A 16,491-nucleotide genomic window follows, 5' to 3' on the forward strand; every position below is an offset into this window, starting at 1 on the left:
TCTAGAGAAGAAACCTAGAATGGCACGAGGAGATGAGGGACAAGATTTCAAGGAAAGCAGAGGAAGACGGTGTCAAATGCAGGACGGAAGTCGAGTAACACAGCGGAAAGAGCCCCTTGGATTTAGTCCCCTGGATGACCTCAAAGGAGTTAGTTTCAAGAGGCCGTGTGGGTGGATGACATTTACCCATCAATTTCACTGGGACATTTGACTCATTGCGACTTCAGTTCATAACTTTTCTGATGGTGTAAAATGCAGATCAGGAGCTAGTTGGGCCCGGCTGTAAACCCTCTTGACTCAGCAGAGGGAAGATGACCAGGCCCAGGGCGGCTCAGGAGGCCCCCAGTGGTAACCAGGACCTGCCTGCAGAGGCGTCTGGCTGGCTGGGCTGAACATCCTTTAGAAAAACCTACAGATCATGATCATAAGCTCTATGAGCTTAGTATTAAAAAAAATAAAATAAAATAAATAAAAACAATTTTTTTAAAAAAGCTTAATTTAGCAAGAAACTAAAAATGTCCATTTTCGTTAAAATTCCTTATAATTTCACAATTCCATCAAAAACCTGGTTTTTTGTCCTCTTCCTACAGGGTTCTATGCGCATGTCAAAACAAAGTGAAGGGGCGCCTGGGTGGCTCAGTGGGTTAAGCCGCTGCTTTCGGCTCAGGTCATGATCTCAGGGTTCTGAGATTGAGTTCTGCATCGGGCTCTCTGCTTAGCAGGGAGCCTGCTTCCCTTTCTCTCTCTCTCTCTCTGCCTGCCTCTCTGTCTACTTGTAATCTCTGTCTGTCAAATAAATAAATAAAATCTTAAAAAAAAAACAAAAAAACCCAAAGTGAAGATCTGTGGCTTCTTCTTGGCCCACCGGGAATCTTTTAGAAGAATCGGGTGCTTACCCCGTGAAAGCCCAGTGCACTGTTTTCCCAAGCATCCCCATGTAAGGGGCTCGGGCAGGCACTGTGCCCTGGGGCCAACCTGAGAAGCACCAAGACTTCTAGCCCCAGAGGTTCCGTGATGGCTATGGCCAAGTCATCAGCGTCACCTTGAAGTCCCTGGCAGGGCTGCAAGTGGCTAGGCACGGCCAGGGACTGAGGCAGTGCTCCAAAGCAGTGCTGACTACATCCAAGGCTATCCTGGGCAGGTGATGGCGAGCCCTGCGAGGTCTCAGCTTCCTGCACCAGCCTCAGCCTGCACAACCTTGCCCTCAGACTGCAGCAGGCCAGGCAGCCGAATACCACCTGTGCAGATCCAGATGAGGTGCTAAGTGCTACTACCAAGCCCTCCATTAGCACAAGGAGAGCTCAAGGTGGCCTCGGGCCACTGGCACTGCCAAGGTCCTAGGAGACAGTGACTTCGCACTCTGCTGTACCCCCTTCCAGAGGCTCCAGCAAAAGCCCCCAAAGGTGCTGGAGCTAAGTCCTCCACTTGCCAGAAACAGTCCCCCAAGTGGTGCCACCACTGTTAGTCCCTTCTGCAGGATTGAGTGGGCCCACAAGCACATCCGTTATGGGACTGAGATCACACAGGACACGATTTCTCTTCCGCACGGAGAGTTGCTGGGCTGCCGCATCCACCCAGCCCGACCTCCTGAGCCCCACCTTTCATCTCCCACCCCTCCCTTCCCCCCATGCCCAGTCACCGCCAGGGGGTGCTGCCCCTAACACGGATGGGGGCTGCCAAAGGCTCTGCAGGTGGGAGCTCCGGGAACCTCACAGAGTTGGGGGTGACTTCGTGCGCGGGGCCAGCAGAGTCCCAAGCTCCTGGCTCTCGCGTGGGCACCACCCCGGGGAAGGGGTCCGCTTCCTGCTGGAGCACATCCCCAACCCCTTCGACCCCTCGACCCTCCAAGATCCGGGCTGCTTGGGGAGGAATCTTGGAAAGCCATCTGCAGCGGGCGGTGACCCTGGCCAGCGCGCCACGCGCCACTACGTGGTGCAGACACGACAGCAGGGCGACCCTCCCCGACAGCTCAGGACACAAGCTCCTACCTGGGGAACCGCAGCACCAGCTGCTGATGGGGCGGGAGGACCGGGAGCCGCTGTGCAGCCGTGAGCCCAGCGCCGGGGCAGGTGGCTGTCCCCCGAGGATGAGCCCATCCTGGCGCACCTCACCGCCACTGTGTGGTCAGCGATCACTGGAGAACACGCACAGGAGAAAAGCTGCGGGAAAGGAGCCGTCCTGACCTACGGCCGACCCCTGAGGAGCTGGGCGTGGGGCGGGGGGTCCACACTCGTCCCCCCGAGGCCCCAGCCTGACCGCGCAGGCTCTTGGGGAGCAGCGCATTGGCCGGCGAGTTTCTGAATGTGGATACTGTGTAAAGAGGGATAAACGTGTATACGGAGTTTCTAGAGGTTTCTTAATGAATAAATAATTAAATGGATGGATTACTTATTGCCAACACCATGATAAATTAGATATGGGGACTAATGCATATGTCAACTTTTTTTTAATTGACTGGGTAATTTGTTACGCAGCACATTTAAAGGTCACCAAAGAAATGTACTAATTTCTAGCCGGTATCTGGGACAGAGAGAGCTAATTAGAAATTACAGGATCAACTTTCAACTGTATCAATTCTCCCACAGTACAAGACACCAACGTCTTTTGTCACCTTCTCCACCATCTTCAGTTCCACACGTAATCACTAAAACACCGATGATCTTGTAATTCTTCCATTTCGCTTTTTAATGTTGTGGGCTTGTTCCTTCTTTTTCTTCGCTTTGTTTCCACAAATGCTGGCGGGTAAAAATCTGTACGTAACCCAGACGTGATCGTTTTATTTCGATTTCATTGGCAAAATGGGCTAGACAGGCTGACTGTCTTACGTCGCTCCAAAGGATTTGAAGGTCCCTGTGTTAAGGCCCAGGGTTACAGAGCTTTTCCACGTCGTAAGCCAAGACACCCTAAAAAAAAATCTGATCTTAGGAAAGAAACATTTCTAGCACAGTCTAGAACAGCACTGTCAGAAACACAACGAAAAACGTACATGTCATTTAAATTTTTCTGATTTGGGGCTAATAAAATAGGAAGATTAACATCCCTTTTAGCTACCTTTCAAGGGATAACCAATAAAACAATAGTTACAAATTTTCATTCTATAAAGACTGACTGTTATTATTACCAAATTCGAGCAAAAATTCAGCTGCTATTCCTGCTTATCTGCTGTGGTGCGATGATTCTCAGGGACTTTTCTTATCCATTAGTCTTTCCTTCTTTCCTAAATGTGCCCAAACCGAACATAACAATTCCTTCTCCGCAAGCCCTGTGTTTCTCCTTACCATCCAAATACAGTGCTCTCCTTCACCAATGATTTCCAAATGTCAGGACACTGACAAGTGCCAGTTGTAAAAAAAGTTTTCACAGGTCCAAGACAAAATCATAGTAATAGCAACAACATCCATTTTCTTCATAAAGGCATATTAAATAAATCTAAATAATTTTGAATATTCTGAAATCATCCTTCTTTTTTTATTATTTTTTTCTTTTTTATTGTTGTTGTTTTCTGTTAAAATCTCCCCTGCCTTTCTTTCTTTCTTTCTTTCTTTTCTTTTTTTTTTTTTTTTAATGAAAGGATGATTGATGGTGGTGGGGGACAGTGCTGGTAATGATCATAGACTTTTCTGTTGTTTTTGTTCATGTCCCTTTTTGGAAGAATTTTCTTAAGATGGTGATATTATATTTATGCCTGCAATCTAAAAACCCTTATATTGGGTCCGTGAAGTCCACAATTCTATGCCTGAGTCCAGCTCTTCTGGTGCCAATGGGTTGAGAATAGGTCAGTGTCATGCTCTATTTAGCTAATTCCTTAATTAAGATGATTCATTGGCTTCTCATTTTTATTGGGTTAATATCAAAAACCCTTAAAATACTCATATAAACATCTTCTTATCTGGCTTCTGCTTCCCTCCTTGGATTCAATCTTGCCTAGTTCCCCCACTCTACCCCAACCCACACTCCAGGTACGGAGCCCCTCCTTCATTTCCCTGAACACCAGACCCCCTCTCTGTTCACAACTTTCACTGGAATACCTCTTCCGGGAGGACCCTCTTCTTCCGCTCTCACCATCCCCATCCGCCTGCCCCCAACGAGATCTTTTCCCTACTTCAAAGAGTGGAGATATCACAGCCTCCAGAGAGAAGTCCTGTGGTTTTCCCAAAGTCAGTGTCAGAGACAGGTCTAAATAAAACCCAGATTTCCTAGGGCGCCTGGGTGGCTCAGTGGGTTAAGCCGCTGCCTTCGGCTCAGGTCATGATCTCGGGGTCCTGGGATCGAGTCCCGCATCGGGCTCTCTGCTCAGCAGGGAGCCTGTTTCCTCTTCTCTCTCTGCCTGCCTCTCTGCCTACTTGTGATCTCTGTCTGTCAAATAAATAAATAAAATCTTTAAAAAAAAAAAAACACCCAGATTTCCTGATGTGAGAATTGAGGGGGCTTCACAGACTCTCTACACCCAAGTGAGATGTTGATACAGGCAGAGTGGGTGGGGTGAGACGTCATGGAGAGAAAAGGAAGCAGGTGAGGGATTGAAACGCAAGGACCCAGGAAGCACCAAGAAGCCAGCTGTTTCTGCCTCTTCCGTGCTCCATCTCGAAGCTCACTCAAAGCTCACTCCCGTCAGGAGACAAGGTCATAAATGCCTTGTGCCCTTAAAAACAAACAAACAAAAACAATTTCTTTCCAAAAGTGGCATACGTCTCCTATTTATACATATTAGGGTTCATATAAAATGCCCATTTTCTCCTCCTCTTCCACCTGCTACTTTCGGTAAAAGCAGGACCGGGAGGTCCTCTCCAAGCCCGCTGCGGTGGGCCACCGGCGCAGCTCCGTGCGACACCAGCAACACGATCTCTGTCAGCACCATCCTTTGCTCAAACGGGCTGCCTCTTAGGAAGGGGGGCATCCAGGAATCCGGGACACTCAGAGCCCCTGCAAGGCATACTTCCTGGGGAAGCTTCCTGAAAAACACCCTCCACCCTGCTGCCCATTCATAGCACTTGCCTAAAGAATGCTTAAGCAACATTTTTCATAATGGATGTTGTGTTAAGAAAATCCCTGAGCAGTGTAAGCTAATGATCAGCTAATGGGGTCCCAAACATGTTCCTCGCAGTCATAGAACACTGGTTCTATGACTATAGACTATAGACGGTTCTACCGGGTTTGGTGGTTGTGAGTATTTTGCTGTCACGGAAGAAAAAGGACACTTGAAGGCCTTTCCTTCAGACACCTGCCTACAAGAAATTATAAAGCAAAGCCCAAATAATACAGCAAAATCCCAAACAAAACGCATGTCCCAGCCCCTGTTCCCATCTCTGATGGGGCTCGCTCTGGAATGACCCTTGCGGGGGAAGTCACTTGGAGTCAGAAGCGAGTGACATGACTCATTGGTTTACGAAAAGTGAAACAAACAGAAGGAAGCAAGTGCCTGAAGGAACAATAGGAAATGTGATGGTTTGTCTTCTGGAAAGCATGAGAACGGGTCTTCCGTTGGCAGTCGGAGCTCCTGCTTGATGGTACAATGTTGTTTCCCAGAGCGTGCTCTCCCGAGCCCTTGGCATGACATCACACACCTGCAGCGTTCCATCCGGCCAGGGGGCCGCCCCGGGTCCTTCTTGATCTTTCCTCCAGCAAACCAACCATGAGAGGCAGAAGAGGGGGAAGGCTGAGAAAATACCATGCTGACCGGATTCTTAGCAATTGATCGCGGATTAAAGCAGAGAGAGATCTGGCAGAAAACGGGAAGAAAATGAAACAGGGATGAGGGTTAATGGGTATTTTATTTTTTTTTAAGATTTTATTTATTTATTTGACAGAGAGAGAGAGAGAGAGCACAAGCAGGGGGAGGAACAGAGGCAGAGGGAGAAGTGGGCTCCCCGCTGAGCAAGAAGCCTGACACGGGGACTCGATCCCAAAACCCTGAGATCATGACCTGAGCCGAACACAGACTCTTAACCGACTGAGCAACCCAGGTGCCCTGTTAATGGTTATTTTAGTGAACAGTAAAAAAAAAAAAAAAAAAAAATGAGAAGCGGGGGCTGGGACAAGAGGCCACTGGTTAAGAAATCACACGGTATTTCTCTCTTAGGAAAAACTGGGAATGATGGCAGGGAATGAAGTGGTTTAATTAGAAGTCAGAGCTGACCCTCCTTGGCCCCCTAAACGAACAGGCACCGTGGGGTGTTAAACCCTTTGAACTGTGGCTAAGCACCAGCACTGTTTGCTTTGAGGAAGGAAACTGTCGATTCTGTTTGCGCACCGTGAGCCAACCACAATGCGGCTGATGGATTTGGGGTTAGTGAAAGAGAGGCACGTCGAGTGTAGGAAACAAGGTTTATCGTGGGATTAGACTTAGGAAGACAAAAGCAATCAGGAGGCTGCCGGACAGGCATTGTTTGCCGTGGAACTCCCTGCACCGAGTTGTTTGTCTTGTGAGTTGACCCTACATCCTGGGCCTGTGGATGGGAAGGGGAGCCAAGGCCCCGAAAAGACTAATTCCACATAATTCACCACTTTTAAGAAATGTAGATTCCCTCCCCCTGCAACTCCAATATTGTAGATGGTGACTTCTTTCTTTCTCTTTTAATTTTTTTAAAGCTTTTATTTATTTATTGGACAGAGAGAGAGAGAGCAAGAGAGGGAACACAAGCAGGGGGAGTGGGAGAGGGAGAAGCAGGCTTTCCGCGGAGCAGGAAGCCCGATGCGGGGCTCGATCCTAGGACCCCAGGATCATGACCTGAGCAGACATCTAATGACTGAGCCACCCAGGCACCCCAAGGTGATTTCTTTCTTCTTGCCACAAATCCTTTTTTGTTCTAACAGAGGATAACACCAAAGCTTCATGATCGTGTAGTGACTAATGACCAGTGTGGGAGAGTTCCATTTCATCAAGGAATTCCCTTTGAAAATGTTTTAAATGTTGACAACAACGGGCCTGGGAAGCAATATTTGAGAGTATACCCTTTCTGTTCCTGAAAGCAAATGTAAAGTTAAGCCTACAGGTCAAGGGGTAAAACAAAGGGAGCTCTCCTGGGCCACGTCTAAACGTGTGTGGACTCGAGATCGGGTAAAGTTCTTTCCAGAGATTTCCATGACACGAGAACAGGCAATTTGAAAAATGAAGAGTTTCACTTAAGGCTAAACATACTTGAGTCACCGGCAAACACTGCTACACAAAAAAAGAAAGAAAGAAAGAAAGAAAGAAGAAAAGAGAGAGAGAGAGAGAGAAAGAAAGAAAAGAAAAGAAAAGAAAAGAAAAGAAAAGAAAAGAAAAGGGGAAAAAAAGAGCAGAATTCAAGGAAGAAGCTGGAAATGTCCTTTACTTGAAAAGCATTTTTTCGTCTAGTCCATGAAATCCTGTGCTCTCGGAAGAGTTCAGTGGCTTCAACGTTGCTGACAAATTGAGAAGCTATGACCGTTGCAATGGCTTGTTCTACTCTCAGGGAATGTTTGGGCTTTGACATTGCCCTCTTCTGGAGTGCACAGTTGGATCTTCTCTGGCTTCATCTTACCAGTAAGATGATTCTTAAAGTGATTCTTGAATATTCTGTGGGGGAAACTTTGTCATGCCTTAAAAATCCATTTTGTTCAGCTTCTTTTTTTTTTTTTTAATGTCCGTCCTCTTTCTATAAAGATAAAAAAAAAATCTCATACCTTTTCTCTGCTGGGATTCCCATAGTCCAGTCTGTCGGGATTATGTCCCAAAGGTGAAGACTCACTTCTTCACACTCTTACAACCAAGACAATTTTGTAAAGGTTTATTTGGCATTTTTGTGCTATGAAAACAATATTTTTTCTGCTCGTTTCAAATAAGAGATTGTGCATTAAGAATACATGCTTTTCTAAACCATCTTCAAATGGAATATTCTGATATGGCACCATGACCCATGGTACTACCCAATCCAGTTTGAGAAATCTTCCCCAGATTGGTGCTTTTCCAAAGGCACTCACACTTGACAAGGATAATCTTGAGGACTCTAACCATGCTTCTCGAATATTCACATTCATGGAGGGTGGCAAGGAAGCACAGATGACTGATTCTGGTGTTGATTGGAGAGTTTGAGCAACATAACTGTAGGGGGTGTTTGTTTGTTTGTTTGTTTTGTTTTTTGTTTTCTGTTGGGGGCATTTTATTTCTGTATTTTAATTACACTACGGAGATTCCCTAACTGGGGTCCTTGAATCCCAAACATATTGATGAGAATTTGATGGCCCTTTCCAATAGTTCAAAGACCCTCTTAGAAATAGTTGTGTTGCTTTCGAAGAAGACACAGAATGTAACTCAAACCCTTAATTGTATTATTAGACAAATCAGTTTACTATCTCTTCTTGTCATGCGCTGTTTGCCAAACACCACTGGCTCCCATTACACATTCAATTTTATTTGCTTTGAATAATAAAAAATGAGGAAATGAATTATTACTTCCTGCAAATAAATTTTAAAAGCTTCCACAAAGGTTCAGTCGCTTAGAGGTCCTTGAACAAAGAGTGGTCCTCTTATCCCTGGGAATCTGGTGTCAAGGACCAAAAGTTCCCCTGAAGAGGTAATACCACTGAAGGGGTAAGACATGAAGGTGATCCTCCGTGTCCTGTCTCTGACCCAGGCCATCAGGTCAGATAACTCAGTTCTGGAGTCAACAGAACAAAAGATGCATCTTATTTAATCTGATGGATAAAATCCTTTCAAAAATTGGAGCTGGATACATGTCACCTAAGGAGTGCTTATAGAGAAAAGGTGGCTGGACCTATTCTAGACCATTGACGACGCTAATGGTGGGAAGTGGACAGGGACCCACTCGCTTCATCTTCGTGCACCCAGCTGGACCTCGGACTCTCAAATAGGCTCAAAGCAGTTGAAGGAACGAGTGTGTCTGTTGTGAGCCCATGATGTATGGAGGATGAATTCTCAACATTGGCCCAAAGCTGAGCGTAGGACATTCCCCATGCAGGCCACTGTTGGCAGGAGTCAAGGAGTGCTCCCGGGATGGAGGAACACCAGCTCGCTTCAGGACCCCAGTCTGCACCTACAAGAGCCAAGGGAAATCCACTGAAAACCTCAGACCCCACCATGCTCCCATAACCCCCCCTAATGTTTGACTTGGGACCCTCCAGAGTAATTTTAACCCACCCCTGACTCCAGGGCATGTCAGAAACTCAGAACTCCCATGCTCTCCTGATCCCCACAGGCTAACTCCCATTGAGCTTACACACAGCCTCCTCTGACCCCCACCCACCCCTCACCGCCATCTTGTGAAGCCCTTTCACCGTGCCTTCTGGTGCTTCCATTCAGCCATCCACACACCTCTATATCCCCATGATCTCCTCAGAAAACTTCCTTAGCGTCTTGCTCTAACAGAAACCTGGCTGTCCTTCCAGACTCCGCTGAAGCTACAGCCCTCTCACTTCTACCACTGGACCTGACGGAAGAGAATGCCCCCCCCACCCCAGAATTTCCTGCTATTCACTGCACGGCCTGTTTGTTTTCCTCATTCCCTTCACACTCTCACTTCTCCCCTTACCCCATTTTGATTCCACGGCCCCTCATTAAAACCATGCCCTTCCATTCATCTCCACTCCTTGCCTCTCTCATATCCTCATCCTTGGCCAAATCCTGAGCCTGGTGAACACAACCCTTCCACCACGGCATCCCTGTGTGCAACTGCGCACAAGCCGAGTGAGTACTGAGCACAGTTAAACTAACTCCACCCCCCCCCAACCCCCAGCTTTAGTGGGCGTCATTTCTGGCCTTGATTATTACAATAGCCCTCCCAAGGACACACTCACCTCACCTCCTGTCACCTGTCAAGTCACATATGTTGTTGCACTGTTCAAAATTATCTAGTGGCTCCCCATTGCACTCTGAGTAAACTCCAAAGTCCCTGCCAAGGACAGTCCCTGCAGGGTCTGGTTCCCGGTTGTTTTTCTGATCCCTTCTCTACCCCTCTCTCACGCAGCCACACACTCCAGCCCCACTGGCCTCCTTCTTCCTCAACACAGATGAAAGGGTCCTTTGTGGCCTTTGCACTGGCTGTTCCCTTTGCCTGAAATGCCCTTCCCTTCACTGCTGGATAACTCGGTCCTCTTTCCCTTTGGGTCTTTACTCACATGACTCTATTTTTAATGAGGCTTTTCCAGGAAATCTTACTTAAAACTGTAACCACTGTCACCCTCCGCCATGTCATCCCACTAACCGAGCGCCCATTTTACTTATTTATCTTTTTTATCTACCTTGTCTTTCTTCCCATCTAGAATGTTAATTCTAAGAGGGGAGGATTTTTATCTCTTTTACTCACTCTTGAGTTCTTAGCGCTTGGAAGAATGCCTAGAACACAGTAGATACTCAACAAGATTTCTTCAGGCGCTTGGGTGGCTCAGTAGGTTAAGCGTCTGCCTTCATCTTGGGTCATGATCCTGGGGTCGTGGGATCGAGGCCTGAATTAGGCTCCCTGCTCAGTGGGGAGTCTGTTTCTTCCTCTCCCTCTGCCCCTCCCTGCCCTACTTGTCCTCGAGCTCTCTCTCTCTCAAAGGAATATATTCTTAAAAAAAAAAAAAAAAAAGCTTTCTTAAATATCTATCCCTTGCTTTACACGTCCTGTGATATTTGTAAGAATACCACAAAGACTGCACGTGTTGTCTTTCTAATTATACCATAGCTCCTTGCAGATGAGAACAATTTCATTTATTACGTTTTTTCAATCCTCCATCGTATTTATATAATAGTCCTAAGGAGGAACATCAAACATATATTCACTAATGAACTGAACAAAAAACCCACTGATAATATTCTGATTAGATAGGAGAAACTTTGGGAGAGCTTACCCGCTGGGCAGTGTCCTGTCTCCCCCACACCTGGAGAAACAGAGCAGCATCACATCTGCAGGAAGTCCTACTATCTTTCCCGAACTCATCGAACTGTCATGAACATCTGATCAGGTGCAAAAGTCTGGGAGAGCGTCACTGTTCTCCGCATGAGGTGTAATATACCTCCATGCTGTCTTTACTTGAACAGGCTATTTGAAAACCACAGTGCAGGTTAAACAGATCTGAGAAGATCCACAATGGGCATGGCCTCATCCTGAGTGCTAGGGGACTTACGAGTCGAATCTACCCCCTGGAAACAGACCGCATGGCCACACCACTTAATGAGATGGTGTCTGGAGAGGTGGAAGAAGGACCTGGTAAGAGATTTTGCTTGGAATCTGGAATTTTAAGTCTGACCGCGAGTCTCAATGTTTCAGCGGCTTCTAACTCTGGGGCTCCAACAAAAGAAGGAAGAAAAGCAAAGCTTCCTGCATGTCCACGCCACTCTAAACACATGAACAAGAAGAGAAAAAGACAGAAGAAGGTCAAGAGTTGAGGCATTTGTATGTTTGGACATCCAAGAAGACAAAAGAGGTCAACAGAGTGATGTGAGTGTCTGGACAGAAGTTAGAGACAAAGTTCATCCTGTTCACACAGACCATGGACCCGGCATGCTCTAAGGGAGAAGGGAAGGGTTCCCTTCAAGGGCTTGGCAGTTTTTTGTTTAAGCATTTAACATAAATAGGGGCGCCTGGGTGGCTCAGTGGGTTAAAGCTTCTGCCTTCAGCTTGGGTCGTGATCCCAGGCTTCTGGGATCGAGCCTCGAATCAGGCTCTCTGCTCAGCAGGGAGCCTGCTTCCTCCTCTCTCTCTGCCTGCCTCTCTGCCTACTTGTGATCTCTGTCTGTCAAATAAATAAATAAAATATTTTTAAAAAAATTTTTTAAAAGCATTTAACGTAAATATATTCTTCTCCGAACTTCTGTACATTTTCCTGGTTTGGCCACCACTTCTCTCTCTCTTTCTCTCTCCTTCTCTCTCCCTCTGCATTTTTGAGAAATTCACACACACAGGATGTTGCCAAAACAATGCCCACTGACTTGAGTGGGGACATGATTTGGGAAAACACTTGGGATGCCTGTCTGTCTCCCTGAGGATCGATTTCACGGTCTCACAGCTGAGGGTGGTAGTAGCTTGACGCCTCCCAGCTCCAGCTGCAAGCCCCTGAGACCTTACACCTAAAGGAGCCATACTTTGTCCTGGGTATATCTCATCACATTTCCTCCATCATTTCTCTAGGATAAATTCTAGGTAAATTCTAGGATTTGATCTAATAAACATAAGGTCATATACTCTTTAGTGACAGGTATTGTCAAGATATATAGAAAATACGGTGTACAAGCTAAAAACACACTCTGACAGCAACTGCTGAGATTTCAATCCCAAATCCAATAGCCTGGGTATCGTGTGACTTTGGGTGGGTCACTTCTTTACCTCAGCTAAACTGTGGATAGCTAACCCTCTCTGTGGCTTTGAGAGAGGGGGTTGGGAAGATATGTGTTATGCACATAAAACATCCAGCAAGAGCTGCATAACTACTTGCTATTCTTGTTGAATCTATTAGTAATCTAACATGAGCAAATAATTAACCAACGGTGTCTAGAAGCTTCCCAACTCCATTACTTTTTTTAATATTTTATTAATTTATTTGACTGAGAGAGAGAGATCACAAGTAGGCAGAGAGGCAGGCAGAGAATGAGGGGGAAGCAGGCTCCCCACTGAGCAGAGAGCCCGATGCAAGGCTCGATCCCAGGACCCTGAGATCATGACCTGAGCTGAAGGCAGATGCTTAACCCACTGAGTCACCCAGGCGCCCCTGACTTCATTATTCTTCCATCCAGCCTCTGCTTAAGTCTGAGTGTGTCTACACCTATGTATATGTGCTGCCGAAGCGAGCACTACACCTATGTATATGTACGTATACACATACACACATGCACACACACGCACGTGCTTTTTTTGAGTTTCAGGCATAATTGTACATCAGCCCAACTTTAGGATATAGTGCCTAAAATAGGATAAACTACTTAGCCACAATAATATAATCACACCCAGGAAAGTATATAATAATTCCATAATATCAATGAATACTATTACACTGAAAAGAAATAAAAAATTTAAAAAAATAATGCCCTAATATAATCTATCAAAATATCTAAATATCTATATCCACATTTTATCCATAGTAATAATTTATATTCAAGGCTAATATAATATACATAATTATACAATATATAAAAATATATTTGTAATAATTTACATCCCAAAATCCATATTTCATTGTCCTTAATTGTACCAAATTTTTTTTTTTTTAAACCCTTATTTTCCAAACAGGATTCAGTCAAGATTCATGCATTGCATTTGGGACCTAATGTCTCTGATAACTGCAAAAGGCTCCTCCAAAGTAAAATGTTTAAATATACCTTCCCAAGTCGAATTCCTGATGCGGAGAAATTAGGGGACCCCTGGCTCAGATCTCTTTCTGTTTACTTCTGCTGGTCTTTACGCAGCTCAGAGGGACATCTGTTGTGGTTTCTAATGGGTGTATTTCCATTAAATGAAACCTCAATTGAAAACAGCAACCTCGGGAGTCCAGTCCTCACCCGTCTCAGTGCTAATGTTTCCTGGGAGATTTATAGTCCCTTGTGCCTTCATTATTTCTGTCTTCTTTTTTTTTTTTCAACTGTTATTTTGGGCATCCTTCTGCCTTCTTCCTTTGCACTGCGGTCCCTTCCATCAACCTGGCACCTCGCGTCTCAAAGACGAGACTAGAAATCTGGGGATGTTGGCCTGTCTCGTGTTCCCACACTGGGGGATTGACTCTTCCAAACCACTGGCCAACGAGACAGGGAAACAAGCTTTCTTTTTACTTCCAGATTATTCAAAACTGTCCAGTGAGCCTATCTGACGCTGTATAGACTTCTCTTTAATTGGACTAGCACCTGCTTAAGTCCTGGGTTCTCCAAGCTCTTCTGAGCCATTTTGAACTTAAAGTTCGCATTTCCTCTTCCTACTGAGAATGTTCACAGCAAACAGGATTGACACTTCCCAGAGGAGAGAGGTTTGGTTTGCTCCTTCCCAGAGGGTCACAGTGGTATGTATTGACACATTCCAAAGCCTCATAAAAGCTGTCAGAGACTGCCCAAGGGAAACACCCGTTAAGTATCATGGTTCTTGATTTTTACGGCTACTAATAACTTTTCCCTTTGAGTTGGCTCAGAGCTCTGTCCATAGTTCAAACAAACAAACCAACAAACCTTATTTCTGTCTTGTCTACTAGTTTGCTGTGTGATCTCAGGGAAGTCGCTTAACCTTTCTGATCAATAGCTTCTTTTTTGTTAGGACCAAAAAAAAAAATAGTATGGGCGGAGAAATCACTAGAGAATAAGGCTCTCTGGTAACAATTGAACTGATCTAAAAAGGATTTAATTCGTGACTTCAAGTATTTATTTAAAGCTGAGGACCACTTATGGTTACTTCTAATGACTAAGTTTTCAAACACTGAATTTCCGAAACAGAGTCACTTATCTAACCTTAAGGATCAAAGTTCCCACAAAAAGCTTCAGGGTTTTTTTGTTGTTGTTGTTTGTTTTTGTTTTTGTTTTTGTTTTTTTATAGGAAGCAAGTTGAGGTAAAACACTTCAGCTCTGATCCAAAAGTTCACCATCATTTTCCCATCGGGACCTTGAGAACAAAATGAGTTTAAGTAGCTTTGGTCCCATAAAAATATTACCAAATGTTTTAGTCCTAGGCTTCTAAAATTGCTTCTTCTTCTAAGCTTCTGTCTTAGCTGAATATTCAACTAGACCCCTCATGCTTCCTAACTCCGTAGCAGATACTTTCCCACTGTTCTTTTGAGGCAAAATATGAAAGCTTCACCCTGTTTTATTTATTTCCCCATTTTATAGAGCTCTGCCACCATCCTGTTGTGTTCTGAGAGTGATAGCAAACTAGCCCAGTGTTCTGGAAGATTCTGATGGTGTCACCATGGGGTGATTCTACTCTGGCCTTACTGTCCTCACCCCTACTGACATTCCTCACCCCATTCCCCCACCTCAGTGGCTCTTTCTACCATTTGAGACAAGCTGTTAGGATCTGAGCAGACTCTTAGCGTTGAGAAGGTTTAAAAATACGCACGGGGCTATTTTCAAAATAGAGAATTTGAAACCCTAAATTCTAAGTGACTGGGCTACCTCCCTCTATTTTCAAAAGCAAAGGACAATATTTTATCTTAAAATTAAGGTTGACATAAATAACAGTGTTTAGAGAAAACTCTGTGCGAGCGCCTAAACCGAAAGGGACAGGCTGGGTCCTCGCTAAAGCCTGCGAGAGAATTAGGGGAAAGTCAGAGATTTCCTGTCTTTGTAATGAGTTTACTAATTAAATCTTAATTGTAAACCAAGCTGAGCAAAATTTAAATGAAGCTCTGGTGCCAGCGGCCAGGTTATTATGGTCGAATTGTTTATAAGGACAGGAAAGTGACTTTCTAAACATCAGATTCCTGTGCGTTAGCCAAGATTTAGAGGAAGTCTCCATGTGGAGAAGCACAGAAAGTAGCAGGATGAGTGACTTGGGCCTTAAGATAAAGGACACTGACATGTCCTACGTCCTCTGCCTTCAGTCATGGCCAGAGGCTACGATCTTTTTGTTTTGATGGACTGGAACAGCCACGTGTGCAAAAACCAGTGTATTTTCCTCCATTTTATGACAAACGGTCCAGCCATGTTGGCAGCGACACAACAGGGATAGAAATGGAGATTCTTTTACTTTGTAACCCCCGACGGCTCTCTGGATAAATGAGCCTCGTGATTTTACAGCAGTCCAATCACACGAGCTCATCAAAGCTGACATAATAGCAGAATGGGGAGGAAAGAAAGAAAGAAAGAAAGAAAAAGTTTATTGTTGTTGTTGTTGTTTTTCCTCCAGGAGTTATTACAAGGACTTTAAAAAAAAAAAAAAAACAGGCTATAAAATAAATAAAAACAAAGTCCTGTGCCTATCTATGTGCTTTAGGATAATTTATTTACTATAAGATGAAGTAAAGGATCCAAAGGCTCCTGTTTTTGCCTTGTTTATTTACATTGTCTCATTTCTATAATCTGCCTTACAGATTTTCATTTTAGAGGTACTTGTTAATAGCCAATCTTTTTCCTCTGGCTTCTCTATATACATGTCTTGCCATCAGAAAGCTCTGTTTCCCTCACTGGCCGTTGAAAATGCTTCTGTGTACCGAGTTCCCTAGAAGGTCCCCTCGCGAGCTAGTGATTGGGAACTATGTGGGAAATATTCTGTCCAAATCCTAAAAGCAATTTGGTAAACAAAGAAAATAATGCCTGATACCTGCGGTTAAGGTTGGGAGGCTGGTAGCCATGTTCATTGGCATAATTGCATCCTTTCTCCTTCCCTGTTTTCCAAGGAAAGCACTCACAGCGAGGATGGGAAAGATGCTCTCTCAGGTCAGAGGTTACAATGAAAGAGGAAATGAAATTGTCTATTATGTAAACTACAGTATATAATTACCATAGGATTTATTCCACTCATCTATATAATTTCTAAAACACAAAATGCCACCAAAATTTTTTTTTCAATTTTTCTGCTAGACCTCCCCTTGGATCAGAGTAAGAGAGGTTGCCTTCAGAAC

Source organism: Mustela nivalis (genome assembly GCF_964662115.1).
Source record: "Mustela nivalis genome assembly, chromosome: 7".
Lineage (NCBI taxonomy): Eukaryota > Metazoa > Chordata > Mammalia > Carnivora > Mustelidae > Mustela > Mustela nivalis.